The following is a 17,517-nucleotide window of genomic DNA, read 5'->3' as shown; positions in this document are numbered from 1 at the left end:
TTTGACTTTATATTGTTTTCTTTCCTATGTATCTTGTCACACATTTCCCTTTGCCTTTCTCTAAGATCACCTATCATTGGATTTAAAGCCGACTCTAAGTCCAGGATGACCACACTCAAAATCCTTAACTTACTTGCATCTGCAAAGGCCCTTTTTTCAAATAAAGTCACAGTCAGAGGTTCTGGGAGTTAGGATATGCACATACCAGTACTTTTTTTGGTAACCACTATTCAACCCACTATAACTGTATTCTACAATATCATAGTGAAATATCTAGAATAAATAATAAAAAAACCCACTTTTGTTTGCATTCCCTGTAATAGAATTTGACTTATATTGCTTTGGCTTAAGCTTTTGTATAACCAAGCGATGTACTACTTGCAAGACTATTTGGAGCAGAGAAAGTTTTGTAAAAACTGCCTCCTTTTAGGATTTCTTTCTACACTGGGAAAATTTAAGAAAATACAGGACTAATTTTTTAAAGCTTTCACATGGATTCCAGATGTTGAACATTTAATCCAAGAAGGTGTTTCCTTATTATACAAATGTGGTGCACATCAAGAAATTGGCATTGTTTAATTTATGACTCACACGTGAACCATTGTTTTTTGTGATATAGTTATTTTAACTGATTCATAAACTAAACAATGTCAATATTTTGGACACATACCATATTTGTATAATGAGGAAACACCTTCTTACATCAAATGGTCAACATCTGGGATCCATGTGGGAATTTCTTTGAAATTTTAAATAAAGACAAATTAGCATGGTATACATTTTCTCAGAGATGCAGTTAGTTGGTAATCAAAAGACCCAGTGAACTTGGTACTACATTGTGGTTAAGCAAATAGGGATGTTGTTGGTAGAAACATTTAATAATGCTTTTACAACACTATTTTGGGGATGGGGTAAATGGAGGTATGTAGTGAAACACAATATGAACAATTTTGAATCAGGGATAAAAAATCAACTCAATTAATTGGAGTGTAAGTTATAAAAGACTTTCTGGAGGGAAATTGATGGCACAAATAAGGTGGTAAATGAGCATACTCCTTAACCAGATAATTCTGTTTACTGGAATTACCTTAAGGAAATAGAAATGTGCCAATAGTTTTATATAATAGGATGGTCGTCATAACCTATTAGGCTTTACTTTCTTAAAGCAGTTTTAGGTTCACAGCAAAATTTATATACTCTTTGTTCCACATACACACAGCCTCACCCTCTAGCAACATCTAGCACCAAAGTGATATGTTTGTTAGAATTGAAGAACTTACATTGATACATCATTGTCACCTAAAGTTCATAGTTTACATTAGAGTTCACTTTTGCTGTTGTACATTCTATGGACTTTGAAAAATGTATAATGACATGTATCCATCATTATAGTATCAGACAGAGTAATTTCACTGCCCTAAAACTTCTCTTATAATTTGTTTTTGATAACAAGAGGAGATTGGTTAAATCAATTTTTAGCAAATTTATATAATGAAGTCCTATGCAGCTATTGAAAATAACTTTGTAGATGAGTGGTGAACTGTAAAAATGGCCATGATTCATTGTTAAAGGTAAAATTAGATGATAAAACAATATGTTAATAGCCTAAAATTGTGTATTTGTGTGTGTGTGTGTGTGTACAGGTTTAGAGACAGGACTATACACCCCTATATTAACTATAGCTGTCTCTGAGTTGGGGTGAAAGATGATGTTTGCTTTCTTTTCCTTGTTCTTTATTTTCCAAATAATCTGTAAATCATATTACTTTTAAAATTAAAAACCAGACATTTTGACGTGGCTGTCTCACAGGTATCTCAGATTCAAATGAGCTCTTCTGTCTTCTTTTTTTCTTTTTCCCCAGGCTTATAAATATCACCTCAGAATACAATAACTCTGCTTGGTGGCCTTTTATGTAGCCTCTTAACAACTTGGTTCCTCATATGTGATATGATTTTTGTTAGATTACTCCTAAGATCCCTTTCAGAATAAATTCTTAATTATAATAGTGAACTCTCCTAGAGCTTAGCCAGAACAGCTATTCCTATTTCTAGACCACAGGGCCTTTAGAGCTTAACTCCTTAGGTGAGCAATTGCTAGGAGGGAAAGAATGCCTTAACCCTTGGAGCCATTTTGCATAGAATCTAGGACTATGTGGTTCCAAGACCGATTGCAGGTAGGTGGGACAAGTGTTTAAATCACTATCAGTTTAGGTATTGTTTTTCTTGTTGCCAATTCACATTGTATTTTGAATTCTTCCTGAATTTATTATTATATATTTTCTTCCTTTTTAATGTAAATCTCAAATCCATTCCATTTTTCTGTTTTCCTTCTAATAAACAGTTCATATACAACACAATATTCAGATGATGTATTATAGAATTGTAAACTGAAACCTATGCAATTGTATTAACTAATTCACCCTAATAAATTCAATAAAAATTTCACAATAGAAATTGGTACAAAAAGTTAAGTATGAGCTCTTCTTTCACGTCAAATATTCACTAGTAGTTCCTTCTTTCAGTAAATAGCAAAATAGTTGGACAGCATGGGAGTCAGCTGGACACTTTCCTCCTTGCTCCCTTCTTGTATAATTACAGCAGGTCCTTGAATAACTCATTTCATTCAATATCATTTGTGTTGTAACATTGAAAAGAAAAAAAAAAATTGCTTCCTGGCCAGGCCCAGGGCCACTGTTTGTGTGGAATTTGCAGATTATCCCACATCTGTGGGTTTCCTCCAGGGACTCCAGGTTCCTCCCACATCCCCAAAATGTGCTCAGTTAGGTGAATTGAGGTGTCTACATTGTCCCATTCTGAGTGTGTGGGGGCAATGAAGGGATCATGAAGATTCTGAGACTTCTGGGCTAAGCAATGAGATAAACAATAAAGACATCACTAAAGTGGTGAAGTGTGAGGAAGGAGTTTGAATTAGAAATATAATTTTGGACTCAAACTAGTCAGTCACTCAACTGCACATTGGTGAGAAATGGTTAAGGGTATCTGGGCTTGAGAGGAGACATCCATATTGGAGGTATCAATTTTGGAGTCATCTCAAACTATTTAAAAATTATTGAGTGGGATTGAATAATAAAAAGTATAGAGAGAAAAGAGGAGAAGAGGGCCCTGGGGTGACTCTGAGGAACACCAACAAACTGAGTTTGAAAAAGAGCTAGCAAAAGAGAGTGGGAAGGAATAAGCAGTGAGGTAAGAGGGAAAGCAATGTATTGTATCAGGAAGTGAAGAGAAGATTATTATAAGAACTAGTGGCCTGGTGCACGAAATTTGTGCACGGGGGCAGGAGGGGGGGCGGTGTCCCTCAGCCCAGCCTACACCCTGTCCAATCTGGGAGGCCTTGGGGGATGTCTGACTGCCGGACATCCCTCTCGCAATCCAGGACCTTTGGCTCCTAACCATTCACCTGCTGGCCTGATCGCCCCTAACCACTCTGCCTGCTGGCCTGCTCACCCCCAACTGCCCCCCCTTGCTAGCCAGATTGCCCTCAACTGCCCCCTCCACCGGCCTGATCGCCCCCAATTGCCCCTCCCTGCCGTCCTGCTTGCCCCCAACTGCCCCTCCCCCGCCGGCCTGCTTGCCCCCTACTGCCCCCCCATGCCAGCCTTCTCACCCCCAACTGGCCAGCCTGCTTACCCCCAACTGGGCTCCCCTGCCAGCCTGCTCATCCCCAACTGCCCTCCCCTCCTGGTCTGATCACCCCTAACCACCTCTGCCTTGGCCCTACCACCATGGCTTTGTCTGGAAGGACTTTTAGAAGGTCTCCTGGTCTAATTAGCATATTACCCTTTTATTAGTATAGATGAGAAGGTTAAACACCCCCTGGAATGCTGCTGAGAGGTAAGATAGAACAGAGAAAAGATCTTTGAACTTGACAACAGAGAGGTTGGTAATAATGTTGACAAAAACAGCCTTAACTGGAATGGTAGGGAGTGAAAACCAGACTGGAAAGAGTTGACGAGAGAATAAAAACTGTGAAAGTGGACAGGGTTAAGTATAGAAAAAGTCTGAAACTTTTTGTTGTGAAGGGAAATGGGGAGAGACCGTGAACCTAGAGGGGTTTATCCAATGAAATGAGTTATTTAAAAAAAATTTTTTTTTAAGTCGGGGCTACTAGAGAATAAGAGGATAACAGTGGAGTGATTTAATTGAGAGAGAATGATGACAATGAAGAAAAGGAGAGGAGCCAGCCTTGATGACAAAGAGGAATTGGATGAGGAGCTAGATGTGGAGGGGTGCCTTCCTTTAGGAGGAGAGGGTACTTTCTCTGCTGGACTCTTAGAGGATTGCAGTGCAGAGGCAAGTCTGTTTGTAGGTAGAGAGCAAGATGAGTTTTTCCCCATTTACAGCTTCTCATTGAAGTATGAGGCAAAGTCATAGGCTGAGAATGAAAGTGAAGGATGAGAAAGGGTGTAGAAGATTAGAGAGAAAAGAAGAGAAAATGAAAGAGGGATGGGAAAGTGAATCTATCAGGCTAAGATTTCTGGGTGTTTTGGAATACCCATTTGTGGTCTGTGATATGAATTTAAAGTGAAACAAATAAGTTCACATATATAATTTTTCTCTACCAATTTTCAGATGCCAGATTAACAATCATGGTTTAGCCAGGAGAGTGGTATGGAGGGATAAAAGAGTAAGGGAGCTCAGGGTCTTTGGAAAGACTGTGATTCTGATGGTGGACCATGGGATTTGGCTAGACGAGGAAAGGGATGAGGCAGGCAAGGGCTGACTGTGAGAAAGTGCTGGGGTCAGTGTAAGGGAGTTTTGGTGAAGGTGAAGGTTTTTAGCTGTGGGGCTACATGAACAAGTGACCTGGTGATTGGAAAGTGTAATATTTGCAATTTAGGTTTTAGAAGTGATGTTGTTTCTAGTACTGATGAAGTCTAGGATCAGACCATGGAGATGGATGGCTGACAGGATGGAGAGAATGGTCACTAGTGATAAAGAGGTGAAGGAACTGGAAGACTTCCCATTGCTTTCAGGGTGAGGTTGAAATTCTTTATTAGGGTGTACACAGATCTTTGTGAAACGGCTTGTACTTAATTCTCAGCCCAGCCTTATCATTCACCACCATCTCTTCACTCAAGACTTATTTTTTTTATTGCATCTTGCTCTTCATACTCTCACTGTTGCCTTAGGTCTTTCTTTGCTCCTGTTCTTTCATTCTGCCTAGAACACTCAAAGCTCATTGCACTCCACTTTCAGTTCTCAGCTATAGGCATTTAAAAATTTTCTAGGTATTATTTCACTCACTAATATGTACCTGAACATAAAATTCTCGGTGAGACAGTCCTTTTTTTTTTGCTTTCAGATAGACTCGGTACTTCTTTTATAGTTACAAGTGTATTTCCACACTAATCTGTACATTAGTGATGTTTGAAAATCCTCAATGGAGGATATGTTTTTTATTGATTTCAGAGAGAGAGGAAGGAAAAAAAGAGAGAGAGAGAAATATCGTAGGCATCCAAATCCAGGATTGAACATGCAACCTAGGTATGTGCCCTGTCTGGGAATTGAACCCACAACCTTTTGGTGCACAGAATGATGCTCCAACTAAGTGAGCCACCCAGCCAGGGCTACAATAGTGTTTTTAATATTTGTTTAGACTTGTTTATATCATAGTACATGTTCAAATATCAAAATTATTCCATTTGTGTTTTGACAAGAATATTGGATGCAGAGTTCTATGTATTCACTCATTTATTTGTTCATTCATTCATTCATTCTTTAACAAATATCTACAAAGTGTGTACAATGTGCCAGAAATTCTTTAAAGCACCTGAGATACATCAGTAAACAAAACAGAAATCTCAGCCCTAAGTTCTTACATTTTGGGAAAGGAAGGCAGATAATAAATAATGAGTATAGCATGTAAGTGAATTAGAAGTATGTAAGACTCTGATAAAGGCTATGGGGGAAAAGTAATACAGGAGGGCTTGGGGTGATTTTCTTCCATTGTAAGTAAAGGGGTCATGGAAAGATTCACTAAGTAAATAACATTTGAGCAAACACTTGAAGAAGGTGAGGAAATTAGTCACGTAGGTATCAGGTGAGCATTTCAGGTGGCAGGGACAGGAAGTGCAAGGGATCTAAGTGGGAAGACAGACTACAGAGATGGAGATGCTGGTAACTGGGAGCTTGTGTGCTATGTTCAAAGGACAGCAAGGAGGCAGTGGTACTGGAGGGGTGCGGACAACAAAGAAAATAACAAGAGGTGAAGTCAGATAGTAAGAGGTGCACTTCATTATCAGGTTTTTGGCTTTTACTTTGAATGAGATGAGAGGGTGAACAGGGAAGTCACATGATGTGATTTACATTGTCAAAGGGGCACTGGTGGCTATTGGGTTGAGAATACTCTAAAAGGGGAAGGATAGGATCAGGAAAGTCAGAAAGCTAGTATAACAATCCTCGGGGAAGTAATGATGCTTGGACAATGGTAGTAACAGGGTAGTACAGAGAAGTGGTTGAATTCTGGATGTAGTTTGAAGATAGAGCCAAATTAATTTCTTGACAGAATAAAGGTGGTATGAGACAGAGGGGATAAAGACAACTCCACGTTTTTATGCCTGGGCTCATGAAGGAATGAAATTAAGACAGGGAAGTCTATGGGTGAGTTAGGTTCTTGGGAGGGAGATCAGAAATCTTAAACATGTTGAGGTTTTTTTAATTATTAAAACATTATTTATTTCTGTTTTTTCCATATACCTTATTGTCCAGGAAACAGTGTTACATACATATCTGACATAATGCACAGTTATACTCTGCTTAAAGGCAAAGCAGCACAGGTAAAGCTGATCAGCTTTAGGATTTTGCTTTCTAATTTTACATCAATTCTTGAAAGTCAGGAATGTCATCTCCAAAAAATGTTAAGTGGTTTGAAAAAGATAATCACTCTGTTAAGTATTATATTTGTATAAATGGAATATATTTTCTTTAATACATGAAAAACTGAGAAGAGAATGCCACTTAACATCATTGGTATGACAGCATAGGACCAGGAAAAAATACTGTGATAAGCTTGTCTCTATGATACCAAGAAGATATTCTAGTCTGAGCTTTAATATGCTTCCCATGTTTTCTACTAGATGCTTCTTTTCTGCTACTTTTTATCCTTTTCCATATTTCATATCAGAGGTTTGGTACAACTTTTAAAACTTTATTAACAGGTGCAAATCTAGTATCCACAGATTTCATCTCAAAAGGTACTCTAATTCATCAGATAGCCCAGCAGTTTCATTCTCATGAACACTCTAGCCATAAGAAGACTCAATAGGGCACAGATGAATCCAGTGAGTAGAAGAAATCTATTGAGTTTTGGAATGTTTGGTGCATTGGATCAGTCTAGGATTATGAAACCTAAACTCCCATTGTGAACAGAAAATTGGATGTGAGTCCTTCCATAATATATTGTCCATTTACTCTCTAGGCCAAAAAAACCACTGGTCTCTAGAGGTTCAACAATAACATCATAAATTATTCCTCCAGTGATGAGAAAGTAAAACACCACCAATAGAGCATACACCATCATGGCAGAGGGCATGTGCACCAGAACGGCTTCTTCAGCTTCAGGTTGGGGCATTTGAGCACTAAGACTGGGACTTGGTACTAAGTCTCCATATTGGTGGTGGCAAGGCAAGTTCATGTTGTTAATGAGTGAAGATGTTCAGTAGGTAATTGGATATACAAACTTAGACTTCAGGAGAGAGGCCTGGCTAGAGACATACATTTAGGAGTCATTTTCATATAGACAGCATTTAAGCCCTGAGACTGGATGAGGTTGTCAAGGGAGTGAGTATGGGAAGAGAAGAGAAGAGGACCAAGGGCTAAGTCCTGAGGCCTGAGAGAAGATGAATAACCAGGAAGGAACGGAAAAGGACCAAACATTGAGGTAGGAGGAAAACCAAGTGCATGGGTGTCCTAGAGGCTAATGAAGAAGGAGAGAGTGATAACCTGGATCGGTGCTAACACCAGCATAGTAAGATGGGAAATCATAAAGGACCATTGGGCCCTAACCCGTTTGGCTCGGTGGATAGAGTGTCTGCCTGCGGACTGAAGGGTCCCAGGTTTGATTCTGGTCAAGGACATGTACCTTGGTTGCGGGCACATCCCCAGTAGGGGGTGTGCAGGAGGTGACTGATCAATGTTTTTCTCTTATCGATGTTTCTAACTCTCTATCCCTCTCCCTTCCTCTCTGTAAAAAATCAATAATATATATATATATATATTAAAAAGACCATTGGATTTAGCCATGGAAATCTCGACAAGAACAGTTTCAGTAGAATGATGGATGTGAAAGCTGGACTAGAGTAGGTTGAGAGTATCAGATTAGAGGTGTTGGGAGACTGTAGTTACAAGCATGGAGGAGTATTTGCAGGGGAGGAGGGGTCATGCTAATGGGAATGTGAATAGGAATGATGCAACAGAATGAAATAGGAGACAAAGGACTGTTAGCAAAAAGAGGCAAGGGGAGGATGGGGTCCAGGGCACAAGGGCATAGACTGGCTTTACATTGAAGCACAGAGAGTCCATCAGTAGTAAACATGGGAATGCAGAGTATGGGTGCAGAGGTCAAGTGGGTAGATGTGGTAGAGGGAGTTTGGAGAAATTCATACTGCTTACAATTTTTCAGTGAAGTAGGAAAGAAATCAATTGAGAGAGCAGATAGGAAGGAGCTAGAAGTTTACACAGGGGAGTTGGTGTAAAATATTTTATTGGAGTGTGTATTGGATGAACAGAGTTTGAAATATATACTATGTACATTAGATAGAGCTTGATACATTATTACCAAACTAGAGGCCCAGTGCCCGAAATTCGTGCACTTGTGGGGGGGATCCCTCAGCCTGGCCTGTGCCCTCTCGCAGTCGGGGAGCCCTCAAGGGTTTGTCTGACAGGGCCTAAGCCATCAGTCGGACATCTTTAGCGCTGCTGTGGAGGCGGGAGAGGCTCCTGCCACCACTGTGTTTGCCAGCATGAGCCTGGCTTCTGGGCTTCTGGCTGAGCAGCACTCCCTCTGTGGGAGTGCACTGACCACCAGGGGCAGCTCCTGCATTGAGTGTCTGCCCCCTGGTGGTCAGTGTGCATCATAGCAACCAGTCATTCCGCCATTCAGTCTATTTGCATATTAGCCTTTTATTATATAGGATCTTTGTGTACTTATTAATTTAGGGTTTGTTTGATCCAATTACTGAGAACGTTATGACAACAATCTCACTGCAACAGGATTTGTCAAGTTGCTTATATAGTTTTGTCAAATTTTGCTTCACATATTTTTAAGTTTTTTTATTAGTACATGTAAATTTAGATTTGTATTCCCAGTGAATCAAACCTTTTGTCATGTAGCAAACCTCTTTAGCTCTGGTGTTGCTATTGTACTTGGAGTCCCTTTTGTTATATCAACTCTTTTTAGAGTAGTATTTCAGACTTACATTTTTAACCTTTTTATGTCCTTATGTTTTATGGGTCTCCTGAAATAGCATGTAGCTAAATTTTTGTTTTAATACAGTCTGCGTGGGGTAGGCATGAAAGGTGTGTGTGTATGTGTGTGTGTGTGTGTGTGTGTGTGTGTGTGTGGGTGGGTGTAGGGCACTAGAGAGATTCTATTTCACTTCAGAATTAAATTTGAAAAAGAAAAAGGAAAAGATGTGGAAAAGAATATCAAGGACAGTGGGTGGTGGGTTTTGAAAGGAAGAGGAAATTAGGTTAAATCTATGGGTTAGTTGGCTAAAGGAAAGCAGAGCATGAGAACTATCTCACAGCCCACAAGGGTTCTAGTGGGGGTGATAAGGATACTTGAGATGTTATATGCCTTCAGGAATACCTGTGACTTTTACATGGGGCTGAACCTACAGGGAGCAAAGAATAAACCGACTGCCAATGAGTCCAAATTAATGGTGTGGAATAGACTTATTGGGCTCTGTTCTTCTTGGGATGGATTGCGGAGGCAACAGTCTCCTAGCAGACAGACAGAGAAAATCAGAACTTTGGGAGGGAGTGATTGCAGGAATATTTCACACTATGGGTCTTTTAATTAAGAATAAGCCCTCACAGATGCTGTTGGTTTCACAGTGAAGTTACCCAATCATCAACCAAATATGTATTGATTACACAAGTCAGGCACTGGTTATGTGGTGGGGAATCAAAAACAAGATGAGCAACAAACCTTAACAACCTAGAAGGTTTACAACTCTTTGACTTTAAACACGATCCTTAGACTTTCTGAAACCATCAACAATTGGGAGATCTTAGTCAAAGATTTTTGGAAAAACAGATCTTTAGGTTATTGCAATTCTCAGAGGGGAGGATGAGGTGGGGACACCCATGGATCTGCCTGCACAAGAATAACAGCAATGGGTTTCATTCTGGGGGGAATCCCAAAGGCCAGACCAGCGTGCTTATCTATGAGGCACAATGGGGAGGTGACTAGGACTCTTGTTCTACACACTAAAGCGGTAGCTCTTAAGCTGTTTGGGAATCTGATAAAAACAGTGGAACCTCTCTCTACATTAGTGGTTTTTCAGGGACATTTGTAATATTTGGAGACATTTTTGATAGTTATGGTTGGGGCTATGCTAGTGGTGTGTCATGGGTAGAGGTCAGAGATAATGCCAAATACCCTACATTACATAGGACAGCTACCACAATGAAGAATTACCTGGCCCGAAATGTCAATACTGCCAAGATTGAGACACTGTTCTCTGGAAAAATACATGTCTGTACATACAAAACTTCAAGCACAGTTCCAGGGCTTTCAGGGACTTCCTGAATCCCATTAATAGACCTACTCTGAGTCAGTTGACCTCAGGACAAAACTATCTGCTGGAAAGTTCTATGGACAGTTGACCCTTGAGGAACATGGGTTTGAACTGTGTTGGTCCACTTATATGCAGATTTTTTTCAACAAATATGTACAGTACTACAAATGTATGCTTTTCTTTCTTATGATTTTTAAAATTACATTTTATCTTCTCTGGCTTACTTTATTATAAAGATACAGTATATAATACATATAACATGCAAAATATGTGTTAACCGACTGTTCATGTTATCAGTAAGCTTCTGGTTAGCAGTAGTCTGTAAGTAGCTAGGTTTTTGTGGAGTCAAAAGTTACATGCACATTTTCAAGGGTCAACTGCAGTCCCATATCAGGAAGAAAAGTAGACTTCTCTGAGCTTTATTTCAGACAACCGAATTAAATTTTAGAACCGTATCAAAAATGTGTTTCATGGTTTACATTCTTTGAAATAAAGCACACATTTTTACAAAAACTTTCCACTTTATTTTCAAATCAATGTACATTTTAAGTCAAACATGATGCAGATGTTTTTTATTCATATATTAGTACATCAAGATGTTATTTTGTATGGTTAGCAAAGTTGGGCAAGCCTTCTTTTTAGTAAGTCTCCAAAGGGTCATTTAATTTTCAAAGGTGGGAGGTCATATTTTTCCATTAGGAAATTGACTAACAGGGTTCAAATCTTGTTCAAGTACACAGTACCATTAGGATTTGGAGAAAACAAGTAATCTCTTCCTTATTTTATCATGCTTATCCAATATGTAAGTGCTTGGGGGATGGCTTAAGTGATGGCTAAATGGATTTTTGTTCTATATATTGCCAGTAAAGTTTAGGCTTTAAGCTTCTTTGTAATTTTTGCCTCATTACAACCATTAAAAATCCCAGAAAATGGTGTAAAGTTCTTTGGTGAACAAGTATGCTAATAATTTTCATAAAAATCACACTATTTGAGATTTATAAAACTTTCTGCTGTAGTCTAGGGATTCATTAAAAAGCTGATTATATCAGCCTGCATATAAGTTAAAAAGCACATTTTATTGATCATTCAATAATATGCTCTGACTTCAGAAATGTTTTATTAAATATATGCTTTACTACTCATTGTATGGGATTGAAAAGCAGACAAGTTTAAGAAAAAAAAGCACTCCAAATCATTGAGCAACCTTTAAATTTTTAATGCCATTGAACAACATAAAAACCACTCCTTATGCTTTTAACTTTAATATGTATGTGTGTTTGGTTGAACATGAAGGCATATTATTTGTAGCATTTTCCCTTCTGAACATGGAGCTTAAAATGCTGGGAATGATGATTATGAACGCAGTTAAAATGTTCATTGACTATATTCGTGCTTGAGAAGTGAAAATGGGATACTTGAGAAGGCAATTGTTTGGGTTTTCATTCATTTAGTCATTCATTCAACAAATATTTATTTACTCTAAATGCTAAACTAATAATCTTGGGTAGTATAAAATGAATTGAGCAGGCATCATCTCCTCAGTGAATGAACTACTTGAGCTGGGAGATAAGATAGGCAATTAATTTCTTCATTAATTTGACAAATGCTTATTGAGCACTTACTATGGTACAGTTCTAAGCCCCAGGAAGCTATCAGCAGATAAAACAGCCAGGATCCTTGTCTTTTTCAAACTTACACTTAGTGAAGAAAACATTGGGAAGATCAGACAAGAGAATACTATGAAGAAGGCTGTGAAGGAATATGAGCAATGCTACTAAGAACAACTCTTGTTGAGCACCTGCTATGTGCCAGATGCTGTGATAGGCTCATTTAATTCTCCAACATCCACTAAAGCAGGCATTATATTTAATTTTACAAGTGAGTAAGCTGAGGCTTAAAGGGACTAGGGACTTCATTCAGGGTCGTAAGCTATAGGTATTATTGACTGAATCGAAGAGAATTCTGATTATCTTCAGACTAAGATGCCTCTGCCTTATCATATAACAATTGAGGAGCTACCTGGCAGTGCTTTAGGAAGTTCATATAATATAAGTAGAAAAAAGGGATGCAAGACAGTTGTAACCTCACTGCCTCCAAATGTTTTTCTTGATAATGCTCTACAAGACAGTGTCTGATATCTTGGCACAAATACAATTTGCCTTCTGCATGTTGGCACATGAGTATAAATTTAACTTTACACTGCTTTTTATAATACCTTGTAGATACTTCTTTGAGAACATTGTCATCTTGAAAATGATGGCAAAGATCTGTGATCTTATATGCCTAGCATTTCTCATCATATATGTTAACAAATCCCATCCGTTCCTGGGTAGAACTCATTCCAAGTGACTTGAGCATAGACTCTATCTTCCAGAGTGAAGAGGACACATGCCCCAGGCTTGACTAATGAGAGCACCCCTGTCCCTTGGCCATAGTGCTTAGTTCAGGAAGAGTTGTCCCTGGTAATTATCTGCCAGAACTACTGGGAAAGTTGCTTTATTTTCTGTGGGTGTTTTAGATAGCGTGATGTGGCTCTTGGGCTACTCCTTCTACTAATAGTAGAAGAACTGTCCAACATAGGAAGAGTGAGAGCCATAGATGAGCACTGATATTCCGCTGTGCCTGAAGATAGAAACCTTCAAACATTTCATTTGTGGAACTAATTTTGTTGGACTTAGTTTGAGATAGGGTTTTATTAGTAGAAGTTGAAAGAGTCCCCACAAATAGAATGACATGACGTTGATTTCCTTTCTATCATTTACTGTGCCCTTGACTATAAAATACTTTTAAGTTGGTGAGACTGAAACTTACTGAACTCAAACAGTTAAGAATACATAGAAATAAATGAAAAATACTTGAATAGCTTGAACAACTAACTGTCTTCGTTAAGTGCTTACTTCATATTTCAGGGGGAGATATATCTGAAAGTTCCCAAGTAATGCAGGACATGCTCGTAGAATGTTGTTGCTTCTAAATAAAATGCTGGTGTTTGGGTTATTGAGGCTACTCTAGTACAGTTTTCCCGGGGAAATCCAACAATTCAGCTACAATAGAAGCTTGATAGAAACAGTAGAACTTAGGTTTATTATAAGCAGCTTAGGGTGTTCAGATTTTGAATCACAGAACAACATTTTCATTCAAGGCAAAGCAAAAAATAATATCTAAAGAACTGGAAATCATGTTGAACTACAGAAATCATGAGGCCTGGTGAGGGGTCAAGCTGTGATACTGTATTAACACATTGATGATACTCTGGGATGAAGTAACCGAAGAACACTACTTTGGGAACTGAGCATGTTTACATAAAGCCGTTGCCTTTTAGCAAGCATAGCAGGGTAAGCATTGGGTAAAACCTATTAGAGAACCTGTGAGAAATTGAACAAATATCCTAGGGTCCTAGTAGGACTGGATGATCTCCAACAAGAAGTTTAAGAATGTTTCCATGAACTCAGAGACCATGGCTTTGTAATTAAAAGTGAAATGCCACCAATGAAAGGATCTTCATTTTCCTGGAAAAAGAGCAGAAGTTTCCTCCACTTATTATAGTAGTTAAGGAGTTGGCAATATTTTCATGTAATTTATTTTTCTCTCATCTATTCTAGCCCCAAACTATGCTACAGGTCAATGACATATTATTCTTAAAAGAATCATGATAGCTATTGGTGTTCTATACTTTAAACACCTTAAAATTATTCCCTACCCCAAGTTTATATCCAATAGAGCCATTAGAAACTTTTCTCTAAGGATGGCCTTTCCATTATATTTATTTCATATTTCAATTTATAGACTATCCATCTTTGTCACGTAGTTCCCTAATTTAACCAGACCTTATAATTGCTCTTCAGATGTTTCAGAGTTTGGGCTACATTTAGGGAGTTTCTGGTGGTGGGGTTATACAATAGAGTTGACATTCTGTATCTACTTCCAGACAGATAATTCTAGACCTGAGTTTATTCATTGTTTGCAGTGTCTTAAAAAAATTATTTTTAAGTTTTATTGAGGTATAACTGACATATAAACTACTAAAATGATAAGTTTTGACATATTTATATACTCATGAAAACATAACCACAATCAAGATAATTAAAATATCTACCACCTCCACCAGAGGTTCTTGAAGACTTTGATGAAATAAACACACAAATAAATGGAAAGGTATTTCATGTTCATGGATCAGAATTAATATTGTTAAAAATGTCAACACTACCCAATGCCATCAATAGAGTCAATCCAATCCCTATAAAAATTCCAATGGCATTTTTTACAGAAAATAGACACAACAATCCTAAAATGTGCATTGACCCCACAAGACTCTATATAGCCAAAGCAATCTCAAGAAAGAATATGAAAGCTGGTAGCATCATGCTTCCTGATTTCAAACTGTATTACAAAGCTATAGTAATCAAAACAGTATGGTACTGGCATGAAAACAGATACATAGACCAATGAAACAGAATTGAGAACCCAGAACTATGAATATATATATATATATATATATATATATATATATATATATCGTCAACTAATGTTTGAAAAGGGAGCCAATAATACTCAGTGGGGGGAAAGTAATATCTTAAACAAATGATATTGGAAAACTGGATATTCATATGCAAAAAACAAATCTGGACTATATCTTACAACACTCACAAAAATTAACTAAAAATGGATTAAAGGCTTAAACATAATAAATGAAATCACAAAATTCCTAGGAGAAAACATCCAAATGGCCAACAGGTACATGAAAACAGGCTCAAATCACTAATTATCATGGAAATGCAGATTAAAACCACAATGAGATATCATCTCACCCATTAGAATGGATATTATAAAAAAAGACAAGAGATAAATGCTAGGAAGGATGTGAAGAAAAGAGAACCCCTAAGCACTGTTGGTGGGAATGGAAATTGGTACAGCCTATATGGAAACCAGTATGGAGGTTCTTCATAAAGCTAAAAATACAATTACCATATGATCCAGCATTTTGTTTCTGGGTATATCTGTGAGGGAAAGGAAATCACTATCTCAAAGAGTATCTGCAGCCGCATGTTGGCAAAGCTTTCTTAGGTACATCAAAAACACAACCCAACCTGGAGAGCATTATGCTTACCGAAATAAGCCAGTTGGAGAAAGATAAATATCACATGAACTCACTCATTTATGGAATATAATGAACAACATAAACTGATGAACAAAAACAGATCCAGAGACAGAGAATCATTGATCAGGCCGTCAAACCTCAGAGGGAAGGCAGGGGAGGGTGAGGACTTGTATGCATGCATAAGGGCATAACCAATGGACGCAGACACTAAGTGGGTGAGGGAACAAGCGGGGGGTGGTTAGGGGCAATGCGGGGGAGGGGGGTAAGGACACATATGTAATATCTTAATCAATAAAGAAAAAATAAAAAAATAAATAAACACAATCCATTTTAAAAATCTAAGGACGGCCTTTCCATTATATTTATTTCATATTTCAATTTATAGACTATCCATCTTTGTCACGTAGTTCCCTAATTTAACCAGACCTTACAATTGCTCTTCAGATGTTTTATTTAGACTTCATCAAAATAAAAAATGTCTGCTCTTCAACAGACACTGTTAAGAAAATGAAAGATAAACCACAGGCTGGGAGAAAGAATTGAAAAGCATATATATGATGAAAAATACTTGTATCTAGAATATATAAAGAAACTCTAGGTCTTAAAACAAAAATAATCCAAATTTTTTTAAAGGTGAAAAGATGCTTATCCAAGGAAGATACATGGTTGGGAAATAAGCACATATAAGAAGATGCTCAACATCATTAGTCATTAGTAACTAAAACCACAATGAGATACCACTACATATACACCTTCCTTATGACCCAGCCATTTCACTCCTAGACATTTACCCAGAGAAATGAAAGTAAATGTCTACACAAAGACTTGGATATGCACATTTATAGCAACTTTATTTATAATAGCCCCAAACAGGAAACAACTGAGATGTGCACCAATAGATGATAGATGAACCAATTGTGTTATATCCTTTCAATGGAATACAACTCAACAATAATAAGAAATGAATTCTTGATTTTCTACAACATGGATGAATATAAAAATAATTATGCTGAGTATAAGAAATCAACTCCCCCAAAATATATGCTGTATAAAATGTAACTAATGTTTAGTGGTGGAAGCAAAACATGATTTTTTTTGGAGATTGAAGCAAGGGGGGATGGGTAGAATGCGTTATAAACCATGTGAGGAAACTATTAGGGGATGGGTATTTTTACTCTTCATTGTATTGATATATATCTCAAAACTTATCAAGTTGTGTATTTCAAATTTGTGCTATCACCAGGCCAGTGTGGCTCAGTGATTGAGCATTGACCTATGAACCAGGAGGTCGATTTCAGGTCAGGGCACATGCCCAGGTTTCAGGCTTAATCCCCAGGGGACGTGCAGGAGGCAGCCGATCAATGATTCTCTCTCATCATTGATGTTTCTATCTCTCTTTCTCCCTCTTTCAAATAAATAAAAAATATTTTAAAAAATTGTGCTACCTTGTATCCTGTATCCATAGGCTTGGTCTATAGCTACTAGGATTGTTTTCTCTAACTCCTTACTTTATTCTATATATACTAAAATGATAAACACCCATCAGTCAAGTAACAAGAGATTATCTCTATGGTGTTTGCAAGCGTCAAGAGTCTAACACAGTTGTTTTTAATAAAATATGAGAGGTGTATTCATTAGGTTAGGCCTGTTGTGCTGT

At 37.9% G+C, this 17,517-nt stretch overlaps 1 pseudogene across 1 annotated transcript; it reads right to left on the bottom strand.

Moving 5' to 3' along the window:
* Positions 1–7,218: 7,218 nt before the first annotated feature.
* LOC307101030 (oligosaccharyltransferase complex subunit OSTC-like) lies at positions 7,219–10,719 on the bottom strand (annotated as a pseudogene). Its single transcript has 2 exons — positions 10,663–10,719; positions 7,219–7,616 (listed from the first exon to the last, which is right to left on the bottom strand). The product of its transcript is annotated as an oligosaccharyltransferase complex subunit OSTC-like (transcript).
* Between the last annotated feature and the right edge of the window lie 6,798 nt (positions 10,720–17,517).

This window comes from Cnephaeus nilssonii (genome assembly GCF_951640355.1).
Source record: "Cnephaeus nilssonii genome assembly, chromosome: 6".
Classification (NCBI taxonomy): domain Eukaryota; kingdom Metazoa; phylum Chordata; class Mammalia; order Chiroptera; family Vespertilionidae; genus Cnephaeus; species Cnephaeus nilssonii.
The sequence above is the reverse complement of the archived record's forward strand: the minus strand, read 5'-3'. Positions and strand labels throughout refer to the sequence as shown.